At 33.5% G+C, this 18,489-nt stretch overlaps 18 non-coding genes across 18 annotated transcripts; all 18 read left to right on the top strand.

Moving 5' to 3' along the window:
• Window positions 1–2,406: 2,406 nt before the first annotated feature.
• LOC139522143 (small nucleolar RNA U3) lies at window positions 2,407–2,628 on the top strand. Its single transcript, XR_011664319.1, has one exon. It is a non-coding gene; the product is annotated as a small nucleolar RNA U3 (small nucleolar RNA).
• Window positions 2,629–3,308: 680 nt separating this feature from the next.
• LOC139522142 (small nucleolar RNA U3) lies at window positions 3,309–3,530 on the top strand. Its single transcript, XR_011664318.1, has one exon. It is a non-coding gene; the product is annotated as a small nucleolar RNA U3 (small nucleolar RNA).
• A 680-nt stretch (window positions 3,531–4,210) lies between these two features.
• Window positions 4,211–4,432, top strand: LOC139522141 (small nucleolar RNA U3). Its single transcript, XR_011664317.1, has one exon. It is a non-coding gene; the product is annotated as a small nucleolar RNA U3 (small nucleolar RNA).
• Window positions 4,433–5,112: 680 nt separating this feature from the next.
• LOC139522140 (small nucleolar RNA U3) lies at window positions 5,113–5,334 on the top strand. Its single transcript, XR_011664316.1, has one exon. It is a non-coding gene; the product is annotated as a small nucleolar RNA U3 (small nucleolar RNA).
• A 680-nt stretch (window positions 5,335–6,014) lies between these two features.
• LOC139522139 (small nucleolar RNA U3) lies at window positions 6,015–6,236 on the top strand. The gene has a single exon (XR_011664315.1). It is a non-coding gene; the product is annotated as a small nucleolar RNA U3 (small nucleolar RNA).
• A 683-nt stretch (window positions 6,237–6,919) lies between these two features.
• Window positions 6,920–7,141, top strand: LOC139522137 (small nucleolar RNA U3). Its single transcript, XR_011664313.1, has one exon. It is a non-coding gene; the product is annotated as a small nucleolar RNA U3 (small nucleolar RNA).
• A 682-nt stretch (window positions 7,142–7,823) lies between these two features.
• Window positions 7,824–8,045, top strand: LOC139522136 (small nucleolar RNA U3). The gene has a single exon (XR_011664312.1). It is a non-coding gene; the product is annotated as a small nucleolar RNA U3 (small nucleolar RNA).
• Window positions 8,046–8,725: 680 nt separating this feature from the next.
• LOC139522135 (small nucleolar RNA U3) lies at window positions 8,726–8,947 on the top strand. Its single transcript, XR_011664311.1, has one exon. It is a non-coding gene; the product is annotated as a small nucleolar RNA U3 (small nucleolar RNA).
• Window positions 8,948–9,629: 682 nt separating this feature from the next.
• LOC139522134 (small nucleolar RNA U3) lies at window positions 9,630–9,851 on the top strand. The gene has a single exon (XR_011664310.1). It is a non-coding gene; the product is annotated as a small nucleolar RNA U3 (small nucleolar RNA).
• A 680-nt stretch (window positions 9,852–10,531) lies between these two features.
• On the top strand, window positions 10,532–10,753 carry LOC139522133 (small nucleolar RNA U3). Its single transcript, XR_011664309.1, has one exon. It is a non-coding gene; the product is annotated as a small nucleolar RNA U3 (small nucleolar RNA).
• Window positions 10,754–11,435: 682 nt separating this feature from the next.
• Window positions 11,436–11,657, top strand: LOC139522132 (small nucleolar RNA U3). The gene has a single exon (XR_011664308.1). It is a non-coding gene; the product is annotated as a small nucleolar RNA U3 (small nucleolar RNA).
• A 682-nt stretch (window positions 11,658–12,339) lies between these two features.
• Window positions 12,340–12,561, top strand: LOC139522151 (small nucleolar RNA U3). Its single transcript, XR_011664326.1, has one exon. It is a non-coding gene; the product is annotated as a small nucleolar RNA U3 (small nucleolar RNA).
• Window positions 12,562–13,241: 680 nt separating this feature from the next.
• On the top strand, window positions 13,242–13,463 carry LOC139522131 (small nucleolar RNA U3). Its single transcript, XR_011664307.1, has one exon. It is a non-coding gene; the product is annotated as a small nucleolar RNA U3 (small nucleolar RNA).
• Window positions 13,464–14,145: 682 nt separating this feature from the next.
• LOC139522129 (small nucleolar RNA U3) lies at window positions 14,146–14,367 on the top strand. Its single transcript, XR_011664306.1, has one exon. It is a non-coding gene; the product is annotated as a small nucleolar RNA U3 (small nucleolar RNA).
• Window positions 14,368–15,049: 682 nt separating this feature from the next.
• LOC139522128 (small nucleolar RNA U3) lies at window positions 15,050–15,271 on the top strand. Its single transcript, XR_011664305.1, has one exon. It is a non-coding gene; the product is annotated as a small nucleolar RNA U3 (small nucleolar RNA).
• Window positions 15,272–15,953: 682 nt separating this feature from the next.
• Window positions 15,954–16,175, top strand: LOC139522127 (small nucleolar RNA U3). Its single transcript, XR_011664304.1, has one exon. It is a non-coding gene; the product is annotated as a small nucleolar RNA U3 (small nucleolar RNA).
• A 682-nt stretch (window positions 16,176–16,857) lies between these two features.
• On the top strand, window positions 16,858–17,079 carry LOC139522125 (small nucleolar RNA U3). Its single transcript, XR_011664302.1, has one exon. It is a non-coding gene; the product is annotated as a small nucleolar RNA U3 (small nucleolar RNA).
• Window positions 17,080–17,761: 682 nt separating this feature from the next.
• Window positions 17,762–17,983, top strand: LOC139522124 (small nucleolar RNA U3). Its single transcript, XR_011664301.1, has one exon. It is a non-coding gene; the product is annotated as a small nucleolar RNA U3 (small nucleolar RNA).
• The last annotated feature ends 506 nt before the right edge of the window (window positions 17,984–18,489 follow it).

Here is an 18,489-nt window from a genome sequence, read left to right as displayed (position 1 = left end):
TTTAACTGTAAATTTGAATTTTGGATTTTTTCCATGTCGTACTCGTGAAATTCAATACTAACCTTGAAGACCCAAGTTCATTTTATCTAAATCTCAACAAATACACTTTTCCCACGTGCCAGTCGAAATTTCCGGTCTACCCAATATTCAGGTAGGTACGTACCTACAGGGTTTATAGTTGACTTGCATATAGTATTGTCCCAGGGTTTATAGTTGACTTGCATATAGTATTGTCCCAGTTTTTATACTTGACTTGCATAGTATTGTCCTATGCATAAAAGAGATCAAACTACTGCCACTGGACAAACAAATCGACAAAGATTCTTTTTTGAATTTCTAAACGCTTAACAATTTTGTGACACCAAATTTGCCCTTTGATGTTCAACTACTAAACAGCTTTGCGTTCATTCACATGTACGGATGACTACCTAGCTGCTTATATATCGAACAAACTAGTGTCAAGTTATCCTGAAGTTGTGTTCGAAAAAAGTGCTATCTTGCATATCGTTATAGCATTATAACAAACTTTTTAAAGTATTTTTGTTAATCCATTCCCATCAACAAAATTTTGTAATTCATTTTCGTATTTCTAACTCATATTTACTGTTTTGCAAATAACATTTTGTCTATATATTGGATATTAATCCAAAATATAAATCATATTTACGCGTATTTAACATGTACGTTTTTGCGATTCGTAACTCATATTTATGACTTAAAAATGAAGACATTCGATGCGAAATTCAACTTAACATGTACAACCGGCATAACAATTTCTATTTACAACTTCAAAACTCACCTTTTCAATTTCGTAGCTCATTTTATGACGGAAAAATGTATAATTTGAAAACACACATTGAACATAAACTCATCATAAAAGAAACCGGGCTAAAAACCAATTAACCGTTACCAAATGACTCATCAGTGACGCTAAAATTAATAAAGTGATACACTGCAGCAAATAAAGTAAGAGGTTCAACGGCAGTGACGTCGACATCTCAAAGTTCCGAATGTTTTAGCCATATACATGTAAGGTAATCTGTTACGTACTTGAGTAGTAATTTAGGATTTTGAAAATGCAAAGTTTTGTAAACAGTTGATTTATCATCATCATCAATGGTAATGTATGTCAGCACTATAGAGGAGGATGACCACTGGTCGCGTGAAAATATTATGATATAGTCGTACAGTACAGTTAATTTTTTTTGAACAATAATTTGTTTGTGTAAAAACGTGGACAAAAGGCAGGCCGACGTGTCAGTCACGTAATGAACGTCCAGGAAAAAAGCAGTATTACATTTTCCTGGCTTTAGGTTAGCCTTTATTTTGGTGTAAAATTTTAGACAAAAGTCAGCCGCCGAGTCAGTCATCCAATGGCATATGAACGTCAAGGAAAAAAGTAGTATTATATGTTCCTGTCTTTTGCTTATTTTTTTTAACCTTTTATTTTTAATTTTAAAATTTATTTTGGTGTAAAAATATGGACAAAAGTCATCCCCAAATCAGTTACGCTATAACTGTCCAGAAAAAAAGTAGTCATGTACAAGAATTCGTTCGGTCTTTAATGCGCATGCGCTAGTCATTGTCCATATACAGCGATTACTTCTACTATATATTTGTATGGGCAAATAGTTTTTATACCCGTATTACTGTATGTTAACATTTGAATTTCTTCTGCGCGTGGTTAAATATAGTTCCTTTAAGGTTTTAACTGTTTAATGATGTAAATTTTATGAAAATAAGATATTTTAAACATCCGTCACTTTTTATTTAAAATTTGCTACCATAAATAGCAAAGTAGCCCCTTTTAATGTATACAGAGAAGGCATTGTTTTGCGAACCCCTGACATCTGTTTGCTTCAATAACAAATAGTATTCGTTATTTTCTTATTTCCTGGATTTAGGTCGGCCTTTTGGGATTCATGCAGTAAATAAATGTACGTCATCAAGGACCGCCCATTTGGGGGAGAGCTTTCTGTACAAAACTGAAGTTTTGTGCTCTTCTGATTAGTAGATAATGTTTGTAACAAATGTTTTTTGATAGATGGATCAACACTAGAGTAAAAAAAAATCACTAAAAAAAGAATGCTGAATGTACTAATTTTTATTAATACAGGACTGAAAAGTAATTAAGTGCAAATATACAGTGTTTGTAAACAAGGCCATATGAATGCCCAAACATGCCATATAACCCTATGTTTTTATTGTTGTAAAAGATAGGGCATTATTTATACTTTCATGCGCCCAATTTTATTGGGATCATTTTTATGTATGTATCGCCTCGCCGGGACGTCAGACAATTGTGTGCGTTTTTACACGTAATCATGTAATAAGAAAAAATACTATTAACCTTATTTTACTGAACATATCTTATTTGTAAAACTCATGTAACGATCCTGCGCGGGTAAGATCATACTTTTAGGGATCATTTCTATAGTATGTATCGCCGGGACGTCAGATAACTCTGACTGGACCTAAACCCACGATGAAGAGAAATAGCGTTTTCTTCTGAGCGTGAAGCTGACCGAGACTGTCTCTAGCTTGGTGAGACACGGTCTTCGGTCATTGATGACCGTTCCTCTCCCTCTTAAGTGGGGAGTTGGAGGAAGGAAACGCATTCTGAGTGGTAAAAAAAAAAATCAATAATAAAATCATCTTGCTTTTAAAAGTATTCAAAATTTGTACTTCCACATCTATAACTTTAGACCATATAGAAATAATCAAACTCCAGAAAAGCGCTTTCGGGTATTATATCTTCTCGGAATTACTTTTTCTGATGATAACAATTCAAGTCCGCAAAGTTTTATTTTTCAATTTTATTGGGATGTCTTATAGCTACACCATTTAATACTATCTTTATTTCGCTGCAATTCGAAATCTTCAACTTGACCATTTATAGATATATATTATACATGTAGGTTGCACTTTTTAAATGTACAGTAGCTGATGTATATACAACACCTCTTTTTGACCTAATAGTGTGGTTATTTGTTTAAACTACTTAATTTTGTTACCAAGAAGATGCTTTTGTACTAGACTTAGGATTGTCATAGTCATAGTAATAATTTGGTTATTTCCCCTTGAACGTGCGTGTTTTACATATATACCGTAACGTTTAAAACTCAAAAGCTGAATGAAAATCCTGCTATCTTTTCTTCTTCTGTATTTTATTACGTTTCAAAATTACAATTGCAACTTGGTATTGTGTGCGTTTTTACACGTAATCATGTAATAAGAAAAAATACTATTAACCTTATTTTACTGAACATATCTTATTTGTAAAACTCATGTAACGATCCTGCGCGGGTAAGATCATACTTTTAGGGATCATTTCTATAGTATGTATCGCCGGGACGTCAGATAACTCTGACTGGACCTAAACCCACGATGAAGAGAAATAGCGTTTTCTTCTGAGCGTGAAGCTGACCGAGACTGTCTCTAGCTTGGTGAGACACGGTCTTCGGTCATTGATGACCGTTCCTCTCCCTCTTAAGTGGGGAGTTGGAGGAAGGAAACGCATTCTGAGTGGTAAAAAAAAAAATCAATAATAAAATCATCTTGCTTTTAAAAGTATTCAAAATTTGTACTTCCACATCTATAACTTTAGACCATATAGAAATAATCAAACTCCAGAAAAGCGCTTTCGGGTATTATATCTTCTCGGAATTACTTTTTCTGATGATAACAATTCAAGTCCGCAAAGTTTTATTTTTCAATTTTATTGGGATGTCTTATAGCTACACCATTTAATACTATCTTTATTTCGCTGCAATTCGAAATCTTCAACTTGACCATTTATAGATATATATTATACATGTAGGTTGCACTTTTTAAATGTACAGTAGCTGATGTATATACAACACCTCTTTTTGACCTAATAGTGTGGTTATTTGTTTAAACTACTTAATTTTGTTACCAAGAAGATGCTTTTGTACTAGACTTAGGATTGTCATAGTCATAGTAATAATTTGGTTATTTCCCCTTGAACGTGCGTGTTTTACATATATACCGTAACGTTTAAAACTCAAAAGCTGAATGAAAATCCTGCTATCTTTTCTTCTTCTGTATTTTATTACGTTTCAAAATTACAATTGCAACTTGGTATTGTGTGCGTTTTTACACGTAATCATGTAATAAGAAAAAATACTATTAACCTTATTTTACTGAACATATCTTATTTGTAAAACTCATGTAACGATCCTGCGCGGGTAAGATCATACTTTTAGGGATCATTTCTATAGTATGTATCGCCGGGACGTCAGATAACTCTGACTGGACCTAAACCCACGATGAAGAGAAATAGCGTTTTCTTCTGAGCGTGAAGCTGACCGAGACTGTCTCTAGCTTGGTGAGACACGGTCTTCGGTCATTGATGACCGTTCCTCTCCCTCTTAAGTGGGGAGTTGGAGGAAGGAAACGCATTCTGAGTGGTAAAAAAAAAAATCAATAATAAAATCATCTTGCTTTTAAAAGTATTCAAAATTTGTACTTCCACATCTATAACTTTAGACCATATAGAAATAATCAAACTCCAGAAAAGCGCTTTCGGGTATTATATCTTCTCGGAATTACTTTTTCTGATGATAACAATTCAAGTCCGCAAAGTTTTATTTTTCAATTTTATTGGGATGTCTTATAGCTACACCATTTAATACTATCTTTATTTCGCTGCAATTCGAAATCTTCAACTTGACCATTTATAGATATATATTATACATGTAGGTTGCACTTTTTAAATGTACAGTAGCTGATGTATATACAACACCTCTTTTTGACCTAATAGTGTGGTTATTTGTTTAAACTACTTAATTTTGTTACCAAGAAGATGCTTTTGTACTAGACTTAGGATTGTCATAGTCATAGTAATAATTTGGTTATTTCCCCTTGAACGTGCGTGTTTTACATATATACCGTAACGTTTAAAACTCAAAAGCTGAATGAAAATCCTGCTATCTTTTCTTCTTCTGTATTTTATTACGTTTCAAAATTACAATTGCAACTTGGTATTGTGTGCGTTTTTACACGTAATCATGTAATAAGAAAAAATACTATTAACCTTATTTTACTGAACATATCTTATTTGTAAAACTCATGTAACGATCCTGCGCGGGTAAGATCATACTTTTAGGGATCATTTCTATAGTATGTATCGCCGGGACGTCAGATAACTCTGACTGGACCTAAACCCACGATGAAGAGAAATAGCGTTTTCTTCTGAGCGTGAAGCTGACCGAGACTGTCTCTAGCTTGGTGAGACACGGTCTTCGGTCATTGATGACCGTTCCTCTCCCTCTTAAGTGGGGAGTTGGAGGAAGGAAACGCATTCTGAGTGGTAAAAAAAAAAATCAATAATAAAATCATCTTGCTTTTAAAAGTATTCAAAATTTGTACTTCCACATCTATAACTTTAGACCATATAGAAATAATCAAACTCCAGAAAAGCGCTTTCGGGTATTATATCTTCTCGGAATTACTTTTTCTGATGATAACAATTCAAGTCCGCAAAGTTTTATTTTTCAATTTTATTGGGATGTCTTATAGCTACACCATTTAATACTATCTTTATTTCGCTGCAATTCGAAATCTTCAACTTGACCATTTATAGATATATATTATACATGTAGGTTGCACTTTTTAAATGTACAGTAGCTGATGTATATACAACACCTCTTTTTGACCTAATAGTGTGGTTATTTGTTTAAACTACTTAATTTTGTTACCAAGAAGATGCTTTTGTACTAGACTTAGGATTGTCATAGTCATAGTAATAATTTGGTTATTTCCCCTTGAACGTGCGTGTTTTACATATATACCGTAACGTTTAAAACTCAAAAGCTGAATGAAAATCCTGCTATCTTTTCTTCTTCTGTATTTTATTACGTTTCAAAATTACAATTGCAACTTGGTATTGTGTGCGTTTTTACACGTAATCATGTAATAAGAAAAAATACTATTAACCTTATTTTACTGAACATATCTTATTTGTAAAACTCATGTAACGATCCTGCGCGGGTAAGATCATACTTTTAGGGATCATTTCTATAGTATGTATCGCCGGGACGTCAGATAACTCTGACTGGACCTAAACCCACGATGAAGAGAAATAGCGTTTTCTTCTGAGCGTGAAGCTGACCGAGACTGTCTCTAGCTTGGTGAGACACGGTCTTCGGTCATTGATGACCGTTCCTCTCCCTCTTAAGTGGGGAGTTGGAGGAAGGAAACGCATTCTGAGTGGTAAAAAAAAAAATCAATAATAAAATCATCTTGCTTTTAAAAGTATTCAAAATTTGTACTTCCACATCTATAACTTTAGACCATATAGAAATAATCAAACTCCAGAAAAGCGCTTTCGGGTCTGATTATATCTTCTCAGAATTACTTTTTCTGATGATAACAATTCAAGTCCGCAAAGTTTTATTTTTCAATTTTATTGGGATGTCTTATAGCTACACCATTTAATACTATCTTTATTTCGCTGCAATTCGAAATCTTCAACTTGACCATTTATAGATATATATTATACATGTAGGTTGCACTTTTTAAATGTACAGTAGCTGATGTATATACAACACCTCTTTTTGACCTAATAGTGTGGTTATTTGTTTAAACTACTTAATTTTGTTACCAAGAAGATGCTTTTGTACTAGACTTAGGATTGTCATAGTCATAGTAATAATTTGGTTATTTCCCCTTGAACGTGCGTGTTTTACATATATACCGTAACGTTTAAAACTCAAAAGCTGAATGAAAATCCTGCTATCTTTTCTTCTTCTGTATTTTATTACGTTTCAAAATTACAATTGCAACTTGGTATTGTGTGCGTTTTTACACGTAATCATGTAATAAGAAAAAATACTATTAACCTTATTTTACTGAACATATCTTATTTGTAAAACTCATGTAACGATCCTGCGCGGGTAAGATCATACTTTTAGGGATCATTTCTATAGTATGTATCGCCGGGACGTCAGATAACTCTGACTGGACCTAAACCCACGATGAAGAGAAATAGCGTTTTCTTCTGAGCGTGAAGCTGACCGAGACTGTCTCTAGCTTGGTGAGACACGGTCTTCGGTCATTGATGACCGTTCCTCTCCCTCTTAAGTGGGGAGTTGGAGGAAGGAAACGCATTCTGAGTGGTAAAAAAAAAAATCAATAATAAAATCATCTTGCTTTTAAAAGTATTCAAAATTTGTACTTCCACATCTATAACTTTAGACCATATAGAAATAATCAAACTCCAGAAAAGCGCTTTCGGGTATTATATCTTCTCGGAATTACTTTTTCTGATGATAACAATTCAAGTCCGCAAAGTTTTATTTTTCAATTTTATTGGGATGTCTTATAGCTACACCATTTAATACTATCTTTATTTCGCTGCAATTCGAAATCTTCAACTTGACCATTTATAGATATATATATTATACATGTAGGTTGCACTTTTTAAATGTACAGTAGCTGATGTATATACAACACCTCTTTTTGACCTAATAGTGTGGTTATTTGTTTAAACTACTTAATTTTGTTACCAAGAAGATGCTTTTGTACTAGACTTAGGATTGTCATAGTCATAGTAATAATTTGGTTATTTCCCCTTGAACGTGCGTGTTTTACATATATACCGTAACGTTTAAAACTCAAAAGCTGAATGAAAATCCTGCTATCTTTTCTTCTTCTGTATTTTATTACGTTTCAAAATTACAATTGCAACTTGGTATTGTGTGCGTTTTTACACGTAATCATGTAATAAGAAAAAATACTATTAACCTTATTTTACTGAACATATCTTATTTGTAAAACTCATGTAACGATCCTGCGCGGGTAAGATCATACTTTTAGGGATCATTTCTATAGTATGTATCGCCGGGACGTCAGATAACTCTGACTGGACCTAAACCCACGATGAAGAGAAATAGCGTTTTCTTCTGAGCGTGAAGCTGACCGAGACTGTCTCTAGCTTGGTGAGACACGGTCTTCGGTCATTGATGACCGTTCCTCTCCCTCTTAAGTGGGGAGTTGGAGGAAGGAAACGCATTCTGAGTGGTAAAAAAAAAAATCAATAATAAAATCATCTTGCTTTTAAAAGTATTCAAAATTTGTACTTCCACATCTATAACTTTAGACCATATAGAAATAATCAAACTCCAGAAAAGCGCTTTCGGGTATTATATCTTCTCGGAATTACTTTTTCTGATGATAACAATTCAAGTCCGCAAAGTTTTATTTTTCAATTTTATTGGGATGTCTTATAGCTACACCATTTAATACTATCTTTATTTCGCTGCAATTCGAAATCTTCAACTTGACCATTTATAGATATATATTATACATGTAGGTTGCACTTTTTAAATGTACAGTAGCTGATGTATATACAACACCTCTTTTTGACCTAATAGTGTGGTTATTTGTTTAAACTACTTAATTTTGTTACCAAGAAGATGCTTTTGTACTAGACTTAGGATTGTCATAGTCATAGTAATAATTTGGTTATTTCCCCTTGAACGTGCGTGTTTTACATATATACCGTAACGTTTAAAACTCAAAAGCTGAATGAAAATCCTGCTATCTTTTCTTCTTCTGTATTTTATTACGTTTCAAAATTACAATTGCAACTTGGTATTGTGTGCGTTTTTACACGTAATCATGTAATAAGAAAAAATACTATTAACCTTATTTTACTGAACATATCTTATTTGTAAAACTCATGTAACGATCCTGCGCGGGTAAGATCATACTTTTAGGGATCATTTCTATAGTATGTATCGCCGGGACGTCAGATAACTCTGACTGGACCTAAACCCACGATGAAGAGAAATAGCGTTTTCTTCTGAGCGTGAAGCTGACCGAGACTGTCTCTAGCTTGGTGAGACACGGTCTTCGGTCATTGATGACCGTTCCTCTCCCTCTTAAGTGGGGAGTTGGAGGAAGGAAACGCATTCTGAGTGGTAAAAAAAAAAATCAATAATAAAATCATCTTGCTTTTAAAAGTATTCAAAATTTGTACTTCCACATCTATAACTTTAGACCATATAGAAATAATCAAACTCCAGAAAAGCGCTTTCGGGTATTATATCTTCTCGGAATTACTTTTTCTGATGATAACAATTCAAGTCCGCAAAGTTTTATTTTTCAATTTTATTGGGATGTCTTATAGCTACACCATTTAATACTATCTTTATTTCGCTGCAATTCGAAATCTTCAACTTGACCATTTATAGATATATATATTATACATGTAGGTTGCACTTTTTAAATGTACAGTAGCTGATGTATATACAACACCTCTTTTTGACCTAATAGTGTGGTTATTTGTTTAAACTACTTAATTTTGTTACCAAGAAGATGCTTTTGTACTAGACTTAGGATTGTCATAGTCATAGTAATAATTTGGTTATTTCCCCTTGAACGTGCGTGTTTTACATATATACCGTAACGTTTAAAACTCAAAAGCTGAATGAAAATCCTGCTATCTTTTCTTCTTCTGTATTTTATTACGTTTCAAAATTACAATTGCAACTTGGTATTGTGTGCGTTTTTACACGTAATCATGTAATAAGAAAAAATACTATTAACCTTATTTTACTGAACATATCTTATTTGTAAAACTCATGTAACGATCCTGCGCGGGTAAGATCATACTTTTAGGGATCATTTCTATAGTATGTATCGCCGGGACGTCAGATAACTCTGACTGGACCTAAACCCACGATGAAGAGAAATAGCGTTTTCTTCTGAGCGTGAAGCTGACCGAGACTGTCTCTAGCTTGGTGAGACACGGTCTTCGGTCATTGATGACCGTTCCTCTCCCTCTTAAGTGGGGAGTTGGAGGAAGGAAACGCATTCTGAGTGGTAAAAAAAAAAATCAATAATAAAATCATCTTGCTTTTAAAAGTATTCAAAATTTGTACTTCCACATCTATAACTTTAGACCATATAGAAATAATCAAACTCCAGAAAAGCGCTTTCGGGTATTATATCTTCTCGGAATTACTTTTTCTGATGATAACAATTCAAGTCCGCAAAGTTTTATTTTTCAATTTTATTGGGATGTCTTATAGCTACACCATTTAATACTATCTTTATTTCGCTGCAATTCGAAATCTTCAACTTGACCATTTATAGATATATATTATACATGTAGGTTGCACTTTTTAAATGTACAGTAGCTGATGTATATACAACACCTCTTTTTGACCTAATAGTGTGGTTATTTGTTTAAACTACTTAATTTTGTTACCAAGAAGATGCTTTTGTACTAGACTTAGGATTGTCATAGTCATAGTAATAATTTGGTTATTTCCCCTTGAACGTGCGTGTTTTACATATATACCGTAACGTTTAAAACTCAAAAGCTGAATGAAAATCCTGCTATCTTTTCTTCTTCTGTATTTTATTACGTTTCAAAATTACAATTGCAACTTGGTATTGTGTGCGTTTTTACACGTAATCATGTAATAAGAAAAAATACTATTAACCTTATTTTACTGAACATATCTTATTTGTAAAACTCATGTAACGATCCTGCGCGGGTAAGATCATACTTTTAGGGATCATTTCTATAGTATGTATCGCCGGGACGTCAGATAACTCTGACTGGACCTAAACCCACGATGAAGAGAAATAGCGTTTTCTTCTGAGCGTGAAGCTGACCGAGACTGTCTCTAGCTTGGTGAGACACGGTCTTCGGTCATTGATGACCGTTCCTCTCCCTCTTAAGTGGGGAGTTGGAGGAAGGAAACGCATTCTGAGTGGTAAAAAAAAAAATCAATAATAAAATCATCTTGCTTTTAAAAGTATTCAAAATTTGTACTTCCACATCTATAACTTTAGACCATATAGAAATAATCAAACTCCAGAAAAGCGCTTTCGGGTATTATATCTTCTCGGAATTACTTTTTCTGATGATAACAATTCAAGTCCGCAAAGTTTTATTTTTCAATTTTATTGGGATGTCTTATAGCTACACCATTTAATACTATCTTTATTTCGCTGCAATTCGAAATCTTCAACTTGACCATTTATAGATATATATATTATACATGTAGGTTGCACTTTTTAAATGTACAGTAGCTGATGTATATACAACACCTCTTTTTGACCTAATAGTGTGGTTATTTGTTTAAACTACTTAATTTTGTTACCAAGAAGATGCTTTTGTACTAGACTTAGGATTGTCATAGTCATAGTAATAATTTGGTTATTTCCCCTTGAACGTGCGTGTTTTACATATATACCGTAACGTTTAAAACTCAAAAGCTGAATGAAAATCCTGCTATCTTTTCTTCTTCTGTATTTTATTACGTTTCAAAATTACAATTGCAACTTGGTATTGTGTGCGTTTTTACACGTAATCATGTAATAAGAAAAAATACTATTAACCTTATTTTACTGAACATATCTTATTTGTAAAACTCATGTAACGATCCTGCGCGGGTAAGATCATACTTTTAGGGATCATTTCTATAGTATGTATCGCCGGGACGTCAGATAACTCTGACTGGACCTAAACCCACGATGAAGAGAAATAGCGTTTTCTTCTGAGCGTGAAGCTGACCGAGACTGTCTCTAGCTTGGTGAGACACGGTCTTCGGTCATTGATGACCGTTCCTCTCCCTCTTAAGTGGGGAGTTGGAGGAAGGAAACGCATTCTGAGTGGTAAAAAAAAAAATCAATAATAAAATCATCTTGCTTTTAAAAGTATTCAAAATTTGTACTTCCACATCTATAACTTTAGACCATATAGAAATAATCAAACTCCAGAAAAGCGCTTTCGGGTATTATATCTTCTCGGAATTACTTTTTCTGATGATAACAATTCAAGTCCGCAAAGTTTTATTTTTCAATTTTATTGGGATGTCTTATAGCTACACCATTTAATACTATCTTTATTTCGCTGCAATTCGAAATCTTCAACTTGACCATTTATAGATATATATATTATACATGTAGGTTGCACTTTTTAAATGTACAGTAGCTGATGTATATACAACACCTCTTTTTGACCTAATAGTGTGGTTATTTGTTTAAACTACTTAATTTTGTTACCAAGAAGATGCTTTTGTACTAGACTTAGGATTGTCATAGTCATAGTAATAATTTGGTTATTTCCCCTTGAACGTGCGTGTTTTACATATATACCGTAACGTTTAAAACTCAAAAGCTGAATGAAAATCCTGCTATCTTTTCTTCTTCTGTATTTTATTACGTTTCAAAATTACAATTGCAACTTGGTATTGTGTGCGTTTTTACACGTAATCATGTAATAAGAAAAAATACTATTAACCTTATTTTACTGAACATATCTTATTTGTAAAACTCATGTAACGATCCTGCGCGGGTAAGATCATACTTTTAGGGATCATTTCTATAGTATGTATCGCCGGGACGTCAGATAACTCTGACTGGACCTAAACTCACGATGAAGAGAAATAGCGTTTTCTTCTGAGCGTGAAGCTGACCGAGACTGTCTCTAGCTTGGTGAGACACGGTCTTCGGTCATTGATGACCGTTCCTCTCCCTCTTAAGTGGGGAGTTGGAGGAAGGAAACGCATTCTGAGTGGTAAAAAAAAAAATCAATAATAAAATCATCTTGCTTTTAAAAGTATTCAAAATTTGTACTTCCACATCTATAACTTTAGACCATATAGAAATAATCAAACTCCAGAAAAGCGCTTTCGGGTATTATATCTTCTCGGAATTACTTTTTCTGATGATAACAATTCAAGTCCGCAAAGTTTTATTTTTCAATTTTATTGGGATGTCTTATAGCTACACCATTTAATACTATCTTTATTTCGCTGCAATTCGAAATCTTCAACTTGACCATTTATAGATATATATTATACATGTAGGTTGCACTTTTTAAATGTACAGTAGCTGATGTATATACAACACCTCTTTTTGACCTAATAGTGTGGTTATTTGTTTAAACTACTTAATTTTGTTACCAAGAAGATGCTTTTGTACTAGACTTAGGATTGTCATAGTCATAGTAATAATTTGGTTATTTCCCCTTGAACGTGCGTGTTTTACATATATACCGTAACGTTTAAAACTCAAAAGCTGAATGAAAATCCTGCTATCTTTTCTTCTTCTGTATTTTATTACGTTTCAAAATTACAATTGCAACTTGGTATTGTGTGCGTTTTTACACGTAATCATGTAATAAGAAAAAATACTATTAACCTTATTTTACTGAACATATCTTATTTGTAAAACTCATGTAACGATCCTGCGCGGGTAAGATCATACTTTTAGGGATCATTTCTATAGTATGTATCGCCGGGACGTCAGATAACTCTGACTGGACCTAAACCCACGATGAAGAGAAATAGCGTTTTCTTCTGAGCGTGAAGCTGACCGAGACTGTCTCTAGCTTGGTGAGACACGGTCTTCGGTCATTGATGACCGTTCCTCTCCCTCTTAAGTGGGGAGTTGGAGGAAGGAAACGCATTCTGAGTGGTAAAAAAAAAAATCAATAATAAAATCATCTTGCTTTTAAAAGTATTCAAAATTTGTACTTCCACATCTATAACTTTAGACCATATAGAAATAATCAAACTCCAGAAAAGCGCTTTCGGGTATTATATCTTCTCGGAATTACTTTTTCTGATGATAACAATTCAAGTCCGCAAAGTTTTATTTTTCAATTTTATTGGGATGTCTTATAGCTACACCATTTAATACTATCTTTATTTCGCTGCAATTCGAAATCTTCAACTTGACCATTTATAGATATATATATTATACATGTAGGTTGCACTTTTTAAATGTACAGTAGCTGATGTATATACAACACCTCTTTTTGACCTAATAGTGTGGTTATTTGTTTAAACTACTTAATTTTGTTACCAAGAAGATGCTTTTGTACTAGACTTAGGATTGTCATAGTCATAGTAATAATTTGGTTATTTCCCCTTGAACGTGCGTGTTTTACATATATACCGTAACGTTTAAAACTCAAAAGCTGAATGAAAATCCTGCTATCTTTTCTTCTTCTGTATTTTATTACGTTTCAAAATTACAATTGCAACTTGGTATTGTGTGCGTTTTTACACGTAATCATGTAATAAGAAAAAATACTATTAACCTTATTTTACTGAACATATCTTATTTGTAAAACTCATGTAACGATCCTGCGCGGGTAAGATCATACTTTTAGGGATCATTTCTATAGTATGTATCGCCGGGACGTCAGATAACTCTGACTGGACCTAAACCCACGATGAAGAGAAATAGCGTTTTCTTCTGAGCGTGAAGCTGACCGAGACTGTCTCTAGCTTGGTGAGACACGGTCTTCGGTCATTGATGACCGTTCCTCTCCCTCTTAAGTGGGGAGTTGGAGGAAGGAAACGCATTCTGAGTGGTAAAAAAAAAAATCAATAATAAAATCATCTTGCTTTTAAAAGTATTCAAAATTTGTACTTCCACATCTATAACTTTAGACCATATAGAAATAATCAAACTCCAGAAAAGCGCTTTCGGGTATTATATCTTCTCGGAATTACTTTTTCTGATGATAACAATTCAAGTCCGCAAAGTTTTATTTTTCAATTTTATTGGGATGTCTTATAGCTACACCATTTAATACTATCTTTATTTCGCTGCAATTCGAAATCTTCAACTTGACCATTTATAGATATATATATTATACATGTAGGTTGCACTTTTTAAATGTACAGTAGCTGATGTATATACAACACCTCTTTTTGACCTAATAGTGTGGTTATTTGTTTAAACTACTTAATTTTGTTACCAAGAAGATGCTTTTGTACTAGACTTAGGATTGTCATAGTCATAGTAATAATTTGGTTATTTCCCCTTGAACGTGCGTGTTTTACATATATACCGTAACGTTTAAAACTCAAAAGCTGAATGAAAATCCTGCTATCTTTTCTTCTTCTGTATTTTATTACGTTTCAAAATTACAATTGCAACTTGGTATTGTGTGCGTTTTTACACGTAATCATGTAATAAGAAAAAATACTATTAACCTTATTTTACTGAACATATCTTATTTGTAAAACTCATGTAACGATCCTGCGCGGGTAAGATCATACTTTTAGGGATCATTTCTATAGTATGTATCGCCGGGACGTCAGATAACTCTGACTGGACCTAAACCCACGATGAAGAGAAATAGCGTTTTCTTCTGAGCGTGAAGCTGACCGAGACTGTCTCTAGCTTGGTGAGACACGGTCTTCGGTCATTGATGACCGTTCCTCTCCCTCTTAAGTGGGGAGTTGGAGGAAGGAAACGCATTCTGAGTGGTAAAAAAAAAAATCAATAATAAAATCATCTTGCTTTTAAAAGTATTCAAAATTTGTACTTCCACATCTATAACTTTAGACCATATAGAAATAATCAAACTCCAGAAAAGCGCTTTCGGGTATTATATCTTCTCGGAATTACTTTTTCTGATGATAACAATTCAAGTCCGCAAAGTTTTATTTTTCAATTTTATTGGGATGTCTTATAGCTACACCATTTAATACTATCTTTATTTCGCTGCAATTCGAAATCTTCAACTTGACCATTTATAGATATATATATTATACATGTAGGTTGCACTTTTTAAATGTACAGTAGCTGATGTATATACAACACCTCTTTTTGACCTAATAGTGTGGTTATTTGTTTAAACTACTTAATTTTGTTACCAAGAAGATGCTTTTGTACTAGACTTAGGATTGTCATAGTCATAGTAATAATTTGGTTATTTCCCCTTGAACGTGCGTGTTTTACATATATACCGTAACGTTTAAAACTCAAAAGCTGAATGAAAATCCTGCTATCTTTTCTTCTTCTGTATTTTATTACGTTTCAAAATTACAATTGCAACTTGGTATTGTGTGCGTTTTTACACGTAATCATGTAATAAGAAAAAATACTATTAACCTTATTTTACTGAACATATCTTATTTGTAAAACTCATGTAACGATCCTGCGCGGGTAAGATCATACTTTTAGGGATCATTTCTATAGTATGTATCGCCGGGACGTCAGATAACTCTGACTGGACCTAAACCCACGATGAAGAGAAATAGCGTTTTCTTCTGAGCGTGAAGCTGACCGAGACTGTCTCTAGCTTGGTGAGACACGGTCTTCGGTCATTGATGACCGTTCCTCTCCCTCTTAAGTGGGGAGTTGGAGGAAGGAAACGCATTCTGAGTGGTAAAAAAAAAAATCAATAATAAAATCATCTTGCTTTTAAAAGTATTCAAAATTTGTACTTCCACATCTATAACTTTAGACCATATAGAAATAATCAAACTCCAGAAAAGCGCTTTCGGGTATTATATCTTCTCGGAATTACTTTTTCTGATGATAACAATTCAAGTCCGCAAAGTTTTATTTTTCAATTTTATTGGGATGTCTTATAGCTACACCATTTAATACTATCTTTATTTCGCTGCAATTCGAAATCTTCAACTTGACCATTTATAGATATATATATTATACATGTAGGTTGCACTTTTTAAATGTACAGTAGCTGATGTATATACAACACCTCTTTTTGACCTAATAGTGTGGTTATTTGTTTAAACTACTTAATTTTGTTACCAAGAAGATGCTTTTGTACTAGACTTAGGATTGTCATAGTCATAGTAATAATTTGGTTATTTCCCCTTGAACGTGCGTGTTTTACATATATACCGTAACGTTTAAAACTCAAAAGCTGAATGAAAATCCTGCTATCTTTTCTTCTTCTGTATTTTATTACGTTTCAAAATTACAATTGCAACTTGGTATTGTGTGCGTTTTTACACGTAATCATGTAATAAGAAAAAATACTATTAACCTTATTTTACTGAACATATCTTATTTGTAAAACTCATGTAACGATCCTGCGCGGGTAAGATCATACTTTTAGGGATCATTTCTATAGTATGTATCGCCGGGACGTCAGATAACTCTGACTGGACCTAAACCCACGATGAAGAGAAATAGCGTTTTCTTCTGAGCGTGAAGCTGACCGAGACTGTCTCTAGCTTGGTGAGACACGGTCTTCGGTCATTGATGACCGTTCCTCTCCCTCTTAAGTGGGGAGTTGGAGGAAGGAAACGCATTCTGAGTGGTAAAAAAAAAAATCAATAATAAAATCATCTTGCTTTTAAAAGTATTCAAAATTTGTACTTCCACATCTATAACTTTAGACCATATAGAAATAATCAAACTCCAGAAAAGCGCTTTCGGGTATTATATCTTCTCGGAATTACTTTTTCTGATGATAACAATTCAAGTCCGCAAAGTTTTATTTTTCAATTTTATTGGGATGTCTTATAGCTACACCATTTAATACTATCTTTATTTCGCTGCAATTCGAAATCTTCAACTTGACCATTTATAGATATATATATTATACATGTAGGTTGCACTTTTTAAATGTACAGTAGCTGATGTATATACAACACCTCTTTTTGACCTAATAGTGTGGTTATTTGTTTAAACTACTTAATTTTGTTACCAAGAAGATGCTTTTGTACTAGACTTAGGATTGTCATAGTCATAGTAATAATTTGGTTATTTCCCCTTGAACGTGCGTGTTTTACATATATACCGTAACGTTTAAAACTCAAAAGCTGAATGAAAATCCTGCTATCTTTTCTTCTTCTGTATTTTATTACGTTTCAAAATTACAATTGCAACTTGGTATTGTGTGCGTTTTTACACGTAATCATGTAATAAGAAAAAATACTATTAACCTTATTTTACTGAACATATCTTATTTGTAAAACTCATGTAACGATCCTGCGCGGGTAAGATCATACTTTTAGGGATCATTTCTATAGTATGTATCGCCGGGACGTCAGATAACTCTGACTGGACCTAAACCCACGATGAAGAGAAATAGCGTTTTCTTCTGAGCGTGAAGCTGACCGAGACTGTCTCTAGCTTGGTGAGACACGGTCTTCGGTCATTGATGACCGTTCCTCTCCCTCTTAAGTGGGGAGTTGGAGGAAGGAAACGCATTCTGAGTGGTAAAAAAAAAAATCAATAATAAAATCATCTTGCTTTTAAAAGTATTCAAAATTTGTACTTCCACATCTATAACTTTAGACCATATAGAAATAATCAAACTCCAGAAAAGCGCTTTCGGGTATTATATCTTCTCGGAATTACTTTTTCTGATGATAACAATTCAAGTCCGCAAAGTTTTATTTTTCAATTTTATTGGGATGTCTTATAGCTACACCATTTAATACTATCTTTATTTCGCTGCAATTCGAAATCTTCAACTTGACCATTTATAGATATATATATTATACATGTAGGTTGCACTTTTTAAATGTACAGTAGCTGATGTATATACAACACCTCTTTTTGACCTAATAGTGTGGTTATTTGTTTAAACTACTTAATTTTGTTACCAAGAAGATGCTTTTGTACTAGACTTAGGATTGTCATAGTCATAGTAATAATTTGGTTATTTCCCCTTGAACGTGCGTGTTTTACATATATACCGTAACGTTTAAAACTCAAAAGCTG

Source organism: Mytilus edulis, chromosome 4 (assembly GCF_963676685.1).
Source record: "Mytilus edulis chromosome 4, xbMytEdul2.2, whole genome shotgun sequence".
NCBI lineage: Eukaryota > Metazoa > Mollusca > Bivalvia > Mytilida > Mytilidae > Mytilus > Mytilus edulis.
Note: the sequence above shows the minus strand (reverse complement) of the source record. Positions and strands in the feature narration are given on the sequence as shown.